Source organism: Epinephelus fuscoguttatus, linkage group LG9, assembly GCF_011397635.1.
Source record: "Epinephelus fuscoguttatus linkage group LG9, E.fuscoguttatus.final_Chr_v1".
NCBI lineage: Eukaryota > Metazoa > Chordata > Actinopteri > Perciformes > Serranidae > Epinephelus > Epinephelus fuscoguttatus.
In genome coordinates, this window is record NC_064760.1 from 36,881,854 (window position 1) to 36,895,767 (window position 13,914).

Here is a 13,914-nt window from a genome sequence, read left to right on the forward strand (position 1 = left end):
CACCTCAACAGAACAGCTTCTAATATTTGTATTTTTATTTATTTATTTTTTTTTTTTTTAACAATGTCAGAGCCCCATTGTGAAATCAAATTTCGCTGCCCCATTGCATCCCTAAGTGCATCGCAATATACATAAAGCTCGCATAGCATCAGCTGACTTAACTAAATACCACAATACCAAAGCTGGACATCGAAACATATGATTGGCTGACACTTCATTGTGCCATTGGAGTGCTGAAACAAGCTAAGGCCAGCACGACTTTGATTTGTAGCGTGCCATGCTCATCACACAGCGACAAGTGCCAGGTGTCAGTTTATAGCTTGATGTCACAAGTGTCTATTAAAAAAGCCTGTCCCTTTGACGCTCAAAGCATGAACACAGCATCAATCCTATAACTACTTCAATGTAATTCAACAGTGTTACTCAGACTTGTCACCGAAACTAGCATAGGAATACTGTGAAAGCCTTTTCCTATGCAAATTTTCATTCTGGGACATAAGTGTTTTTTGTAACCTGAAACCTATAGCCCTCCAGTTGTTATTCAAGAGACCTGAATTTGCCTTGATAAAGGTAAATGTAATAACTTATCATAATTCTGTTAAAGGTTCAGAAAACCAAATTTCTCATTTTCATACTGTGAGCGATGGGTTTATAAATGAAGAGTTCTAGTAATTCTGAAAGAGAGATGTCAGTATTCATGTTTTGTATGAGCTCCTCTTAATGGCTTAAAGTAGGCAGGGCTTACATGGAAAAAGATGATGTCATGTACGTCTTTTCATTAATCACACTTCAGCAATATATGGTTCTCATGACGCAGGACTGTTTGTTTGCTTATGTTGCCAGTAAGATACAGTAATCAGTCAATTTTCTTCGTCACACTTTAACTTTGTTTTTTTGCCTAATTAGTCCTGAATGTTTAATGTGATGTAAAAACAGGGCTGTAAAGTAGCAGGCAATCATCTGAGTGGAGAGATTTGGAGTGAGAAGCAAGAAAACGGGAACGACAAAGGAACCAGCAGCTCAAAGCAAGTCAAGAAGACAGCAAGAGATTGAGAGACTTGTCAAGGAAAGAAGGCAGTTGAGGAAGCAGTGGAAGAAGGCCACAGATGCAGAGAAGGCTGGTCTTGAAGCACTACAGAACGGCATCAAGCAGCGCCTAGCAACACTGCGAAGAGCAGAGTGTTTGAGGAAGCAACATAAGAAGAAGGAGCAAGCAAAGGCCCATGTTCTACAAAGATCCATACAAGTTTGCCAAAAGCCTCTTTACCAAGGAGAAAACCGGAACCCTAAAAGTACCTGTAAAGGAACTGGAGGAGTTCCTGAAAAACACCTACTCTGATAATCAGAGGCAGGTGCCTGCCACCATTCCAGATGACATGCCACCAATCCAACCATCAGTGCACCAGATGAATACAAAGCCCCCTACATGGAGTGAAGTTGAGAATACGGTGAAGTGGGCAAGATCGGCATCCGCCCCTGGGCCCAACGGCATTTGATAAAGGGTTTATAAGAACGCTCCTGGTGTCCTGTGGTACCTCTGGCACCAAATGAAAATGGTATGGAAAAAGGTCATCATTCCAAAGGCATGGCGAAGGGCAGGAGGGATCTTTATTCCCAAGGAGAAGAAACAACAATTAACACTTCTGCCAGATCAGCCAGCTAAATGTCGAAGGAAAAATTTTCTTCAGTGTGGTGGCCCAAAGGCTGTCAGCTTTCTTGCAGAAAAACAACCTTGTCGACATCTCAGTGCAGAAGGCTGGGAAAAGTGGTTTTTCAGCATGCCTGGAACATGCGAGTATCATCTGGCACCAGGTACAAATGGCCAAGCAGGAAAAGAAAGATCTGCATGTGGTTTTAGATCTTGCCAATGCCTTCGGGTCAGTGCCACATGAGATACTTTGGTTGGCATTCAACTTCTTCCAGGTCCCAGAGGCCATAACAAACCTGGTCAAGGCTTATTTCCAGCACCTCCAGTTCTGCGTTACAACACAGGACAGCACCACCGCCTGGCAGCAGCTGGAAGTTGGAATAACGGCAGGCTGCACTATTTCTCCCCTGGCATTCACCATGGCAATGGAGATGATTATCCGAGTATCATGATGGGTGGTTGGAGGGGAACGCTTGGAGAGTGGGCTGCAGCTCCCTCCAGTCAGGGCGTATATGGACGACATGACGACAGTAACAACTACAAAAGCATGCACCAAACGCCTTCTGAATAAACTCCAGGCAAACATCAAGTGGGCACGAATGGAGATCAAGCCCAGTAAGTCTCGGAGCATCTCGCTCATCACAGACCAACGCACGAATGAGAGGTTCTCCATCAGTGGGGAACCAACACCAACGGTCCTGGAGAAACCCATCAAGAGGATGGGTTGTTGGTAACTAAAAGATGCCAAACAGGTGGAGCAACTGCCCTCTCCAGCAAACCTAAATCTCTGGCTTAGAGAGGACCCACTGTGCCCTCTGTGTCTGTCACAACTAATGCTATCCCACCAAATGCCCAGACTATCTTCACAGAACCAACAGCCTTCATCCGGGAAGGGGAAAAACAGCAGACCAACCCCTTACCTTCAGACTTGAGCCCTCTAAATGCAGCCAGAGACTGGGAAATGCGCGTTGACCTAAGCCAGAGACTCGTTTTCCCATCAGAGATCGCTGTGACCAACCTGCGCCCAGACCTGGTTCTCTGGTCCAACTCCTGCCGACGTGTCTTCATCAGTGAGCTAACGGTCCCTTGGGAAGATGCAATCGATGAGGCGTACGAGAGGAAATAGATGTGCTACTCCAACCTGGCAGCTGAGGCAGAGGAGCAGGGCTCGAGTGTGAAGGTTCGCCCAGTGGAGGTGGGCTGCAGGGGTTTTGTTGCCAATTCCACTGCGAGGCTCCTGAAGGAAGTGGGCATCAGAGGGCAGGCACAGAGGAAGACCATCAAGAAACTCGCCACGGTCGCTGAAAAGAGCAGTCACTGGCTGTGGCTGAGAAGAAAAGAGACAGCGTGGGGAGCTAAATGACCACTTAGTCCCATTGCAGCACACACCCAGGTCTGATCAGCCTGTGGTGGGCCTGCCTCAGCGGAGGGTGTCTTGTGATAATTGGCCGAAACACCCAATGAAGCCGGGGTACACAACTAAAGATGTGTTGCAGTGGAGGAAACATCACTAAGTGGTCTTCACCAAACTCACTCCTACTAGGACGATGTCTCAAAACCCACTCAAGTACTGTGCTGAACCATTAGGGATTGTAATATCTAGTCCTTGTAAGTAATCTTATTTCTTTTACATTTGGTTTTCATTGTCTGCATGAACTGATTCACAGTGCTATGGGTACTATAATTGCAAGCCATTTGTTAAAGCGCCAAGAAAACTGCATAGACTAATGTTGGGATCATCGCTTACTCCCTCTGCAGTACAAGTAACCCACTACTGCTCAGTCATGGAGGAAATATTCCTTTAACAGCTTTATTTCTGGCAGCAGGGATGCTCAGTTGCAGGGTATCAAAGGTTCATGTAAACAGCTTAAAATGAATAAGACCTTAACCAGAGTGTGGCCCAGAGCCAAGTTACTCACTGCAAGTCAACACAGCCTTCACTCTCACCATTATAATTTCTCTCTGTGTGGTAAGTTGTATGATTATATATCAAATTGACAAAGCAAATCTGTCTGTGTGGGTCCCTGGGTCATAATCTCCTTAAGTAGGGGTCAGAGGCCTAACGTTGGGAGTATCTGTGATCCATGACATAGAGAAATGTACACAACAAAAAGGCTTCGAAGAACATAATTCAGGCTAAAAGAAATCCAACGCTGTAAGTACAAAATGGCACAGACTGGTTACACAAGCGTACAGCTGCTAAGTGGCTGTGCATGCGAGGCGGAGAAAATCAAACGGCTTTGGATCAAAAGACAAAATATAATTTTTCCTCTGTCTCAGATCACTATGTGTGTGTGTGTGTGTGTGTGTGTGTGTGTGTGTGTGTGTGAGTGCGTGTAGGTTTATCCACACATAGGAAACAGTGTGGGTTGCAAACACTCCGGGCGATTCCGCCTTTTTTTTTTTTTTTTTTTTTTCGCTTGTGTGAGTATGCCTGTGTGTGTCTGCCAGAGTATGTGTGTGTAAGAGAGAAAGAGAGGAATTGGGAGTGTGGGTGTATGCGGTATTTTGTGAGTGTGTACGTGCATGTGTGTGTGTGTGTGTGTGTGTGTGTGTGTGTGTGTGTGTGTGTGTGTGTGAGAGTGTGTGAGAGTTGTGGTAGCAGTGTGGGTGTGTGTCAGAGAGAGGGGGAGCGAACAGGTCCTTTCTAAATGAGGGGGAGAATGAGAGATCAGGAGAGAATTAGTCACAGAAAGAGATCTCCTGTGCCTCCAATATCCAGTATTTCCCTGACTTGTTCTCTTCCTTTCTTTCCTTTCTCTCTGTGCATCCTCTCTCCCCTCTATTTAGCTCTCTGTCAGTACATTTAGTGCTGTGTTATGCTGCAGATACTTCTGTTCTCAGCCTTATTGCACACGTAATCTAGTTTGAGGTTTATGTACTGCATATATATACACAAGCCTAATTATATGGTCACATCCACTTAGCTAAAACTATGCTCCAATTATCAGAAACCTGTTCAACATGCCTAGCTTGCTTCCATATTAAACAGGTCACCATAGTACAGTATATTGTGAAGAAGCGTGCTTCCCATCAATGTCTTTCCGCTGCATTAAACACAAGCTACTATTGCTGAGTCGAAGAAAGTGAACTAATACGTTACAGTAACTGGTTTATTAATGACAACAGGGGGTTTCTGTAGCAGTTTATCAAAGGTTCATGCGAACATAATCTAAATATGATTTTAATGGGAGAGTTGAAAAAGTGGGGCACCATGGAAGAGATGTGAGGCAAGGATACTCTACTGTGTGAGGTGAAAAGGACAGGTGCATCTGTCCTTTCATGTATTCTGAAAGCAACATGAAGTTAATTTTTTAGTTTGGCTGGATGATTTGTTCAGCTCATCAACACAATCAGCATACCCACGTGCTTGAAGAAGTCTATCATCATTCCTGTGCCAAAGAAAAAAGACCAATCTGCCTGAATGGCTAACACCCAGTGGCTCTCACCTCTGTAGTGAAGAAGTGCTTTGAACAGCTTGTTAAGGATTACATCTGCTCCTCACTACCCAGCACACTGGACCCACTTCAGTTTGCCTACTGTCCCAACCGATCTACAGAAGATGCCATAGCACACATCCTCCACACCACCCTGTCCCACCCGGATAAGAAGGGGAGCTATGTGAGATTGTTGTTCATCGACTACAGATCAGCGTTTAACACCATAGTTCCCTCCAGGCTGGTCACAAAACTCAAGGAGCTGGGATTAAACACCTCACTGTGCATGTGGATCATCAACTTCCTGACAGGCAGACCCCTGGTGGTGAAAATGGGTGAACATACCTCTTCCTCGCTTATTCTTAACACCGGAGCACCCCAGGGCTGCATTTTGAGTCCCTTGCTGTACTCCCTGTACACACATGACTGTGTAGCCACTTAAGACTAAAACACCATCATTAAGTTTGCTGATGACACAGCTGTGGTGGTCTGATCACAGGTAACAATGAAAAGGCCTACCTGGACGAAGTAGAGGACCTGACTGGTTGGTGTCAAGACAACAAGGTACTCCTGAACGTCAGCAAAACTAAGGAGATGATAGAGGACTTTGGAAAGCAGCAGATAAGAAACTACTATCCTCCTAATACCAACAGGTCCTCAGTGGAGAGAGCGGGCAGCTTTCAGTACCTTGGTGTCCACATTGACAAGAGCCTGACCTGGGCTCTGCATACTGACTCAGTTGAAAGGAAGGCAATGCAAAGACCATTTCAACTTAGATCCTTGAGGGAATTCCCAGGTACCCCCTCAAATACTTAGGAGCTTGTACAGAATTGGTATAGAAATAGTGCTGAACAGCACTGAGAGGCTTACTGTGCGTTCACACCGAGCGCGAATTTGCAAATTCACGCGTCGAGATTACATACAAAGTCAATGCAAAGACGCGATTAGACGCGGATTCGCGCCGGGCAGCACGATAACCGCAAAATTCGCGTCCATTGCCTCATCGCTCGAGTTGAAAATATTGAACTTTTGAGGCGAATTCACATGACGCTGTGCCACGAAAGCCAATCATGACATCATGTGATGTCTTGACGCCCTGACGTCCAGTTGTTGACACAACAATAAACTGCTACTCACCGGAGACAGATGGACAGACGCTCCGCAGCTGAAATAGAGCGCCTGTAGTTGGTGTCCTGCCGGGAGATCCTGGCGCCAACCCTCGCCAACAGGTCCTTAAACTGGGCCCCAGTCAGCCTGAAGTACCGCTGAAAGCGGCTATCATCCAGATGGGGTTCCTGGAGGAGGTGGTGAAACTCGCCGAGCTGGATTCTGCAGGATAAGGGTGAACCCAAAAACGACGGCGTTTGGCCCTCCGACGCATCTGAGACTTCCAGAGCAGGTACAAAGCAGCGATGGTGGTTATCTCAGCCATGGTTGAGGAGAGAATGGTGGGCCAGATGTTGTTATATAGTGAAAATGGGCGGGCTTACTACTCACGCGACTGACGCAATAACGTGAATTAACAAAATGGTCCGGCGTCCAAACTCACGCGTTACGCGCGGCGTATTACTCGTGTTACGCGTGAGTAATTCGTGAACACACAGTTAGGAGAAGCTTCTGTCTCAGCCACAAGGACCCTGAATGAAGACCCTGCCTAAGATTAAAGAATAAATCATATATTTATTATTACAGCTCAGTCAGGAACACTTTAGTGAAAGAAAACTTTATTTCCATTTGCAGTATTTTTTTTCTTTTCAACTTTTTATTGAAGTTTCAATCCAAATACATAAAGCAAATACACAAAAGAAAACAAATACAAAACAGACAACCCTCCCCCCTCCCCCCCTCAAGCGGCTAAAGATGTAACACATATAGACAGGTTTAAGACATTGTGAGGTTGCAGTCTTCTTATGATAGTTACCAAATATATCAGTCAGTCAAAAGGTGCAGATGCACACATACCAAAAAATAAATAAATAAAATCCATAGATAAATAAACTAAAAATGCAAAGAACTCTAGAATCCATTTTCCGCACACAAGATGGTCTTGATTTTCTCTATAGAAGAAGACCAGGAGGAGATAGTGGCTTGCTTGGCATTGTGCATCTTTGCTACTGACAGTTCCATGTAAGCAATGTTTAATAAAGAATTCATCCAATGAGACCGAGAGAGAATGTGAGGCGGTTGCCAGCGAAGTGCTCGCATCTTTTTGGCAGCTGTCAGACCAGCAAATAAAACAGACATGTGACAATTAGATAGAGTTAAGGCAGAAGTGTCATTCAGTAAAAACAATTTAGAACAATAAGGAATTTCCACATCAAGAAGTTCTGATAATGTAGACGATATCATGTTCCAAAAAATTACAAGTCCTGGACAGTGCCAATACATATTATGCATATGTATTGGCACTGTCCAGGACTTGTAATTTTTTGGAAGATCCGATATTATGATTTGGGCAGAGCTCGCAGTTCGGGGAGGATACTAGTTTCATTAAATGAAGCTTTCTCGGTGTAAGATACATCCTATGTAAAAATTTGAAATGTATCAATTTATGATTAGGGTTTTTAGAAGTATTATCTAAGTTTTTCCAAATAGTTGTCCAACACATATCCTCCACAGGAATGCCAAAATCTCTGCTCCACGTCTGATTAATAATTAGAGGTTTGCAGACAGAGTTTAGAAAAACATAAATTTTTGATGATAACCCTCTAGTCTGACCTCTAGCATTTAATAAAGAAAAGAATGGATGGGTTGCCAGATTTACACCCCATGGAACACCTTAAGTGCGCATAGCTAGTCTGAGTTTAAGATAAAAGAAAAAGAGCTCTTAGGAACATTATACAAAAAACACAAATTCTCAAAAGATCTCATCCCACTTTCTATTTGGCGGTATGGCTCTGTTCTGGGGCCCCTCTTCCGTGTGCCCACGTGGGGGGAGAGAGCACACCCTTCTGCCCTTCCACGTGCAAATGAGGAAAGCCTAAGGCAGAGAGAGTAAACCTCCCTGCCCTTCCATGCACCTACATGGAAAGCCTAAGGCAGGGAGTGCAGCAGCAAAGACCCCCCGGGAACAGAACAGAGCCAGCATCAGTGACAAACAGAGATGACACTGATAAGTCAAACAACATGAGAAGGAGGAGCTGGGGTGGAGGTGGGTTGCAAAGTGGCTTGCAGGGGAAGCAGCAACAGTAGGCAGGCCAGAGCAGTTTAAATAGGGCACCCTGAATGAGATTCGCAAATTGGTTGCTTAGAAAGGAATCATGTGATCTGTCAGCTGACTCTCTCCTATCAGTCAGCTGCTCCATCAGTTGATTGGGCTGTTTGAGATCAACTGATGTAGCTGGGATGTGAGCTGAGCTTGACATTGTGTCCTGCCTGAACAAACGCTATGCTCAACTCTTTTTTTTAATGTACAAGTTGAAGGAACTGGCAGGATTATATTTCAGTGGAATTGTATCTGATATGATTTCATGTGACATATAAATTCATTAATTAATTGAATGAGTTGTAACTGCAGTAGTGGCTGTGGCACACAGCTCTTGGGGATTATTACAGCCACCTTAAAACCTTTGGCATCCGACATCCGCCAAAATTTGCTTTAAAAAATAACAGTCCATTTCGGAGTTCTATCATAGCTATCTGAAATATACTTTGGAGGAAAAGGTAAAGGATCACTGAAGAAGGTAACATGAGTGTGCACCAAATTTCCTAACAATGCATTCCATAGTTGTTTCAATATTTTGGGCCACACCAAAGTGGTGAACCAACTAGGCAACACTGTCAGGGGTCTGACCCCCCAGCCAAGATGTGGACCCCCCATAAGGTGTCCTTCTTACCTGTAATTGTAAAAATTTCAATATATTTCCCATTTTTATACCAGGAAGAGTCTTGGATTGGATTGGATTGGATTGGATTGTAAGAAGACTACACCACCTCATACCTTTTATTATAGTGGGTCATGTCTTTATTAAGATCCATGCTCACGAGCATTGCGCAAGCCAATGTGGGCATTGTAGGTTAATCTAGCTATCTAGCTAGTGTAATATACTTTACTTTCTTACCTTAAGAGTTTTACCTTGAATGTGCTTTGAAGACTGAAACATTAGCCCAGCTACTGCTAAGGCACATACCACCCCAAAAACAAACTTTGTCCACTGTTTTCTTACCTTGAAATAGAAAATAATAGACTCTATTTTATTCTTTTTAAAGTCATATTCTACAGGATTTTTGGAGTGGGAAAGCAGGTGTCACTCTAGCTTAGGCTTTGAGCCCACAGACTGAGTCCTATATCATCCATTGATTTTGGTATTGGGACCAGTACAGGATCTACAATGTGGAATGTTGATTTATTTTTTTCTGTCACAGTACTCTTTTTTTAAGTCAGAGAACAGCTGACAAATTTAGATTATTAGGTGTTCAGGCACAGGCTGAGAGGCTGTATGGTAGCAACATATCTGCTTACCTACCTTGGCATGTTGATTGTGTCTTTGGTTCTGGTACAGCATTGTGTGGGTCTGTGTTATGTGTGTGTGTTTGTGGGGGGGATACTTTGAATACTTTGCTGGTGACTCCTGACTATAAAAGCTGTTGTGTGGCACATGGAATATGTGTGTAATGGGTTTGATTTATCATCATCTTACAGACTGCAGACATTTAGAAGATACTGTAAGGACTGTAAGACTTCAGTTTACTGAAGCATACTGGGTTCCCTTCATGCCCTGAAGAAAAAGTTATCCCCACCCACCCAGCCCCAACTGTTACTGTATAGTTTGCATTCTGGGCATCCCAAATGAGGTGACCTGTCGTGCAATGGCAGACATGGCCAAAATAGTGCTGGTTCTAACCATGCTAATATGACTTTTTACATGTTTATACATTAATGTACAGTTACTCTTCCACTATGTTAAGTAACAGATGGTGCCAGAATGCACTGCAGAGGTCACTGCTACATAGTGAAGTCTTCCCATTTCCATTATTGTTTTTTTTTTTTTCAGGCTTCTGATTGGCCAACATCTTTTTTGTGTAGCTTTTGGGTAAGGGTGATGTTGCTGCCCGCTGGTTTGGCATGCTTTTGACAGCTCTTAAATTGTGTTTTGTGCATTTTCATTTGCATCGAGATTTCTTTAAGACACTGCTTGTGTGGATAGGAATTTAATTTATGGAGGACAAAGAAGAAAAACCTTGCTTTCAAGAATACCTGTTTACATATGGACCAGGCTGGACAATTAAGGGAAATAGTCAAACAAAGTGTGGCAGTAGAAGGCAGGAGTCATAAAGTCAGCAAAGTGACTCAGTAATGTCAGACGCATTTCTAAAATCTCCTAACATTAGTCACATCAGACCAAGTAATGTTGTTGTAGCAAAAACCTCATGTGTATTAACTTGAGTAAGGGTGTGTTTTGTTGCTGATGAATTCATTTATATGTAAGAGGGAGCATGTGTTATTTCATCTTTCAAAAGTTACATTGTCTCACTCCAAGTTATTTTAAGTGAAGTACCACTTCATTTGTGCCTCATCAAATACACCAGACTCTGGTGATCCCATCAGTATGCAAACCAGAGCGCGGTAAATGTTTGGTGTTGCAAGGTTAAACCTGCACCAGGACGATTGAAAGTGGAAACGGCATGATGAAATTACAAGCAAGCCAATTTGGTTTTGATGAGAATTGGTTTTGGTCCCCATTGACTTGTTCTAACACAGCTAATGAATGCTAACAAGAGATTTCACTGCTGATGTGTCAAAAAGCTGTCACATCGACATAGAAAGTTTTGGAGAGGTCTTTACAGAACCACACCCTGTGATCAACGAGCCAGATGTCTTAAAGGCACCCGAGATGCTGTTATGTTAAGACAAAGCTTGTGGAAATTAGTCTGGTAAAAAGACAGATCAATTAAAGGAAAGACAGGAGATGGAACCACAGAGGAGTGCTTCAAAAGAAAGTGAGGATTAGACAGAGACTTGGAGAGATCATGGGGGATGGTTAGAGACTGGAGAGATGGATGGGAAAAAAAGAGGGCAAAGAGAAGTAGGGATGGAGGGAAAGTAAATTAAGAAAGAGGGGATATGAGGCAAAATATGAACGGATTCAAATATGGAAGCGAGAGGAAAAGGGAGGCAGAACAAGAAGAAATGGTGTGAGAATGGTGAACCAGAATAAACAAATAGAGGCAGAAGAAAAAGGATGATATTGACCAGAGAAGGGCCAAATAAAAGTGTGCCAAGTGGAGGACAAAATGAGGAGGAAAACCAGACTGGATTAGAGAGCAATGGTTGGATGCAGGGTTGCATGGAAGGATTTTTGGCAGAGACAAGGTATTCGAGGAAGAGCCTTTAGAGGAGTTGTTATGGGAGCTAAAGAGAGATCCCTGCTTTGCAGCGAAGGATGAACAAGTGGGAGAAGCATGTAGTACTTCAAAGTATATACTCATCAGGGAGGTTTGTGTGAGTGTCTGTATGTACGCACCATATGTCTGTAAGTCTGCCATTCGGAGGTGAGGCCTTGAAGCGATGCTTTACCTTAAATCTGTCTTTTTAGTATCAAACACTCTTCCCCTGTAGGCTTGAAAGGCAGCTGAAAAAAATGGTAGTTTCTCCTTTAAAGGAACCAGCAGCTTTGGTTGGTAAGTTGCAATTGATTTAAAAAGGGAAGTTTTCACATCAGAAAAATGACTTAAAGCACTACAGCAGCAGCACAGTTTACGTATCTGCTGGCCATATGTGTGGTAATATTAATCCTTATTTGGATAGCTGCTTTCAGTCTCTTACTCTTGTGATCAAAATTTATCGGAAGCTCAATTCTGAGGTTGTTCTGCAAAAAGTTTTCTAATAAATTATGAATGAAGCAACTTCTGATCAACCTATATCAATTTCAGGCTTAAATTAAAACAACTTTCAGGCTCCGACTTTTGATTTAAACCTCGCCTGTTCCAAGTATGCATATGTACACCTATAATTTGGACAAACAAACATGGAGACACAATGTCCGGGTCTGTCACATGATGTCGTGGGGAACAAAAAGACCTTTCACATTGACTTGCATTGTGAAAGAGACATCTGTAAATAATTACAGTAGGTCATTTTTTTGACAGTCACACAAACTGACTCATCTAACTATTGATCTGAATGAATTTACTCCATTCGGTCTGACAACATTTTAAAAGTCTAGAGCCACATTATTAAATCATTTTATCCCCATTCAAGTGGGCGGAGGGCTAAACCAGGATTTAGCGGCTTGGCCAGGCAGACATCTCCACTGCGCCTGCTCTGTAAGCCCCACGATGTGGAACAACCCTTGGAAATCAAGTATCTTAGGCTTTATATGCCACTAAGCAACTTTGATAGGAATGAATGGGGCCCTGTCTCCAACCCAGTTCTCTTTCTACATCCATGGATTGAACAGATACAAATAATATTGTACTTACTCCTTACCTGAGCATCAACAGCAAGCTTAGTCCAAGGTACTGCAAGCAGATCTCCGGAATTCCTGTCCTTCTAGTCAAGCTAAGAGGTTCATGTACCCTCCAATTCCACAACAAAACTCTGCTGATTCCTGAGTGAAGTTTTAAGAATGGCTAACTATCAAGCTAAAAGGACTTAAAATGCAAATTGGACAACTTTGGAGTTACCAGAAGGCATACCCTTTTGGTAAAGGCTCGCTGCCTGTCCACACCAGCCTCTACACAGGAGCTACGCGGCTGTTGCCCAAGGGTAACTTTGGGGTGCAATGCCCACCCATGGTGTGTCACAAGATTTCCAGATGGTTTCCAATAATACTTCCTCTAGTATTCTGTGGTAAAATGTCTAACATATGAGCTGTTGCGGTAAGAAGGTCTGGACTGATTCAGATTGCCGCTCTCTTTGGCATACGCCCAAAAAGTTTTCTAGCTTCCAGTTTCCCCCACTGTTCCCGCCCGCGATTTCCCACTCAGCTCATAGACTTTACACTGTGATGCTGTCACAGATTTTTAAATGGCTTTATTGAGGTCCAAGAAAGTTTTACAAATCCATCATGCCACAAGCCATCATGGCTCAAACATTTAAAATAGAAAGACTCATAATTGGCCTTGTTTTACAGACATCTGTTTTATAATGGTGGGCTATGGGAAAACGTTTTTTTTTTTTTTTTTTCCTGCAATACTGTGAGTGGCCGATGGGAAAAATTGACTGCAACGCTGAGTGGCTTTCCTGGGGCCCTGTGCTGGACTCACACATACATTCACCACGACACAGTAATGGTAGTAATGAATAATGAACGTATTTTTTTTGTTGCATTTGAAGAGATGTGGTTTTGTGATTTGTCTAAGAGGGTGGAAATTAACCGGGGTATTTGAGTCACATTGCGGTATTTAAAGAATTCTTGTGATTCATAATGTGTTTTCTACATGTACCCTGTGTAGAGTTTGACATGACTTTGTAGATTTTGACAACTGTCAGACCTCGACCTGACTGGCACCTCGGAAACCCAAAGTCAAACCATTACATGGTGAGTTGCCAAAACAGTGAACTGCAAGATGCTACAACACTCCTGGAGCTGAAGGGAACTGAAGCCAGGTGTGGGGTTTTCCATAACAAAAGACATTTACATTATATAGTAATTTGATCTACTGATAATGTAAAAAATATTGATTGGTGCAGCTTTATGTAAGGAGGATGGTTGCACAGCAGTGTTGCATACTTTTGCCTTGTAACTGAGCTGCTGATCACCTACACATGTGCTGTTTATGAATATGTTCACCAGTGTACCCTGCAAAAGATTTTTCAGTATGAAGCCACTTTGTAGAGGCATTGGTTCCACATTTAGCTGTGTTCTCTGCTGGAAACAAGAGGAT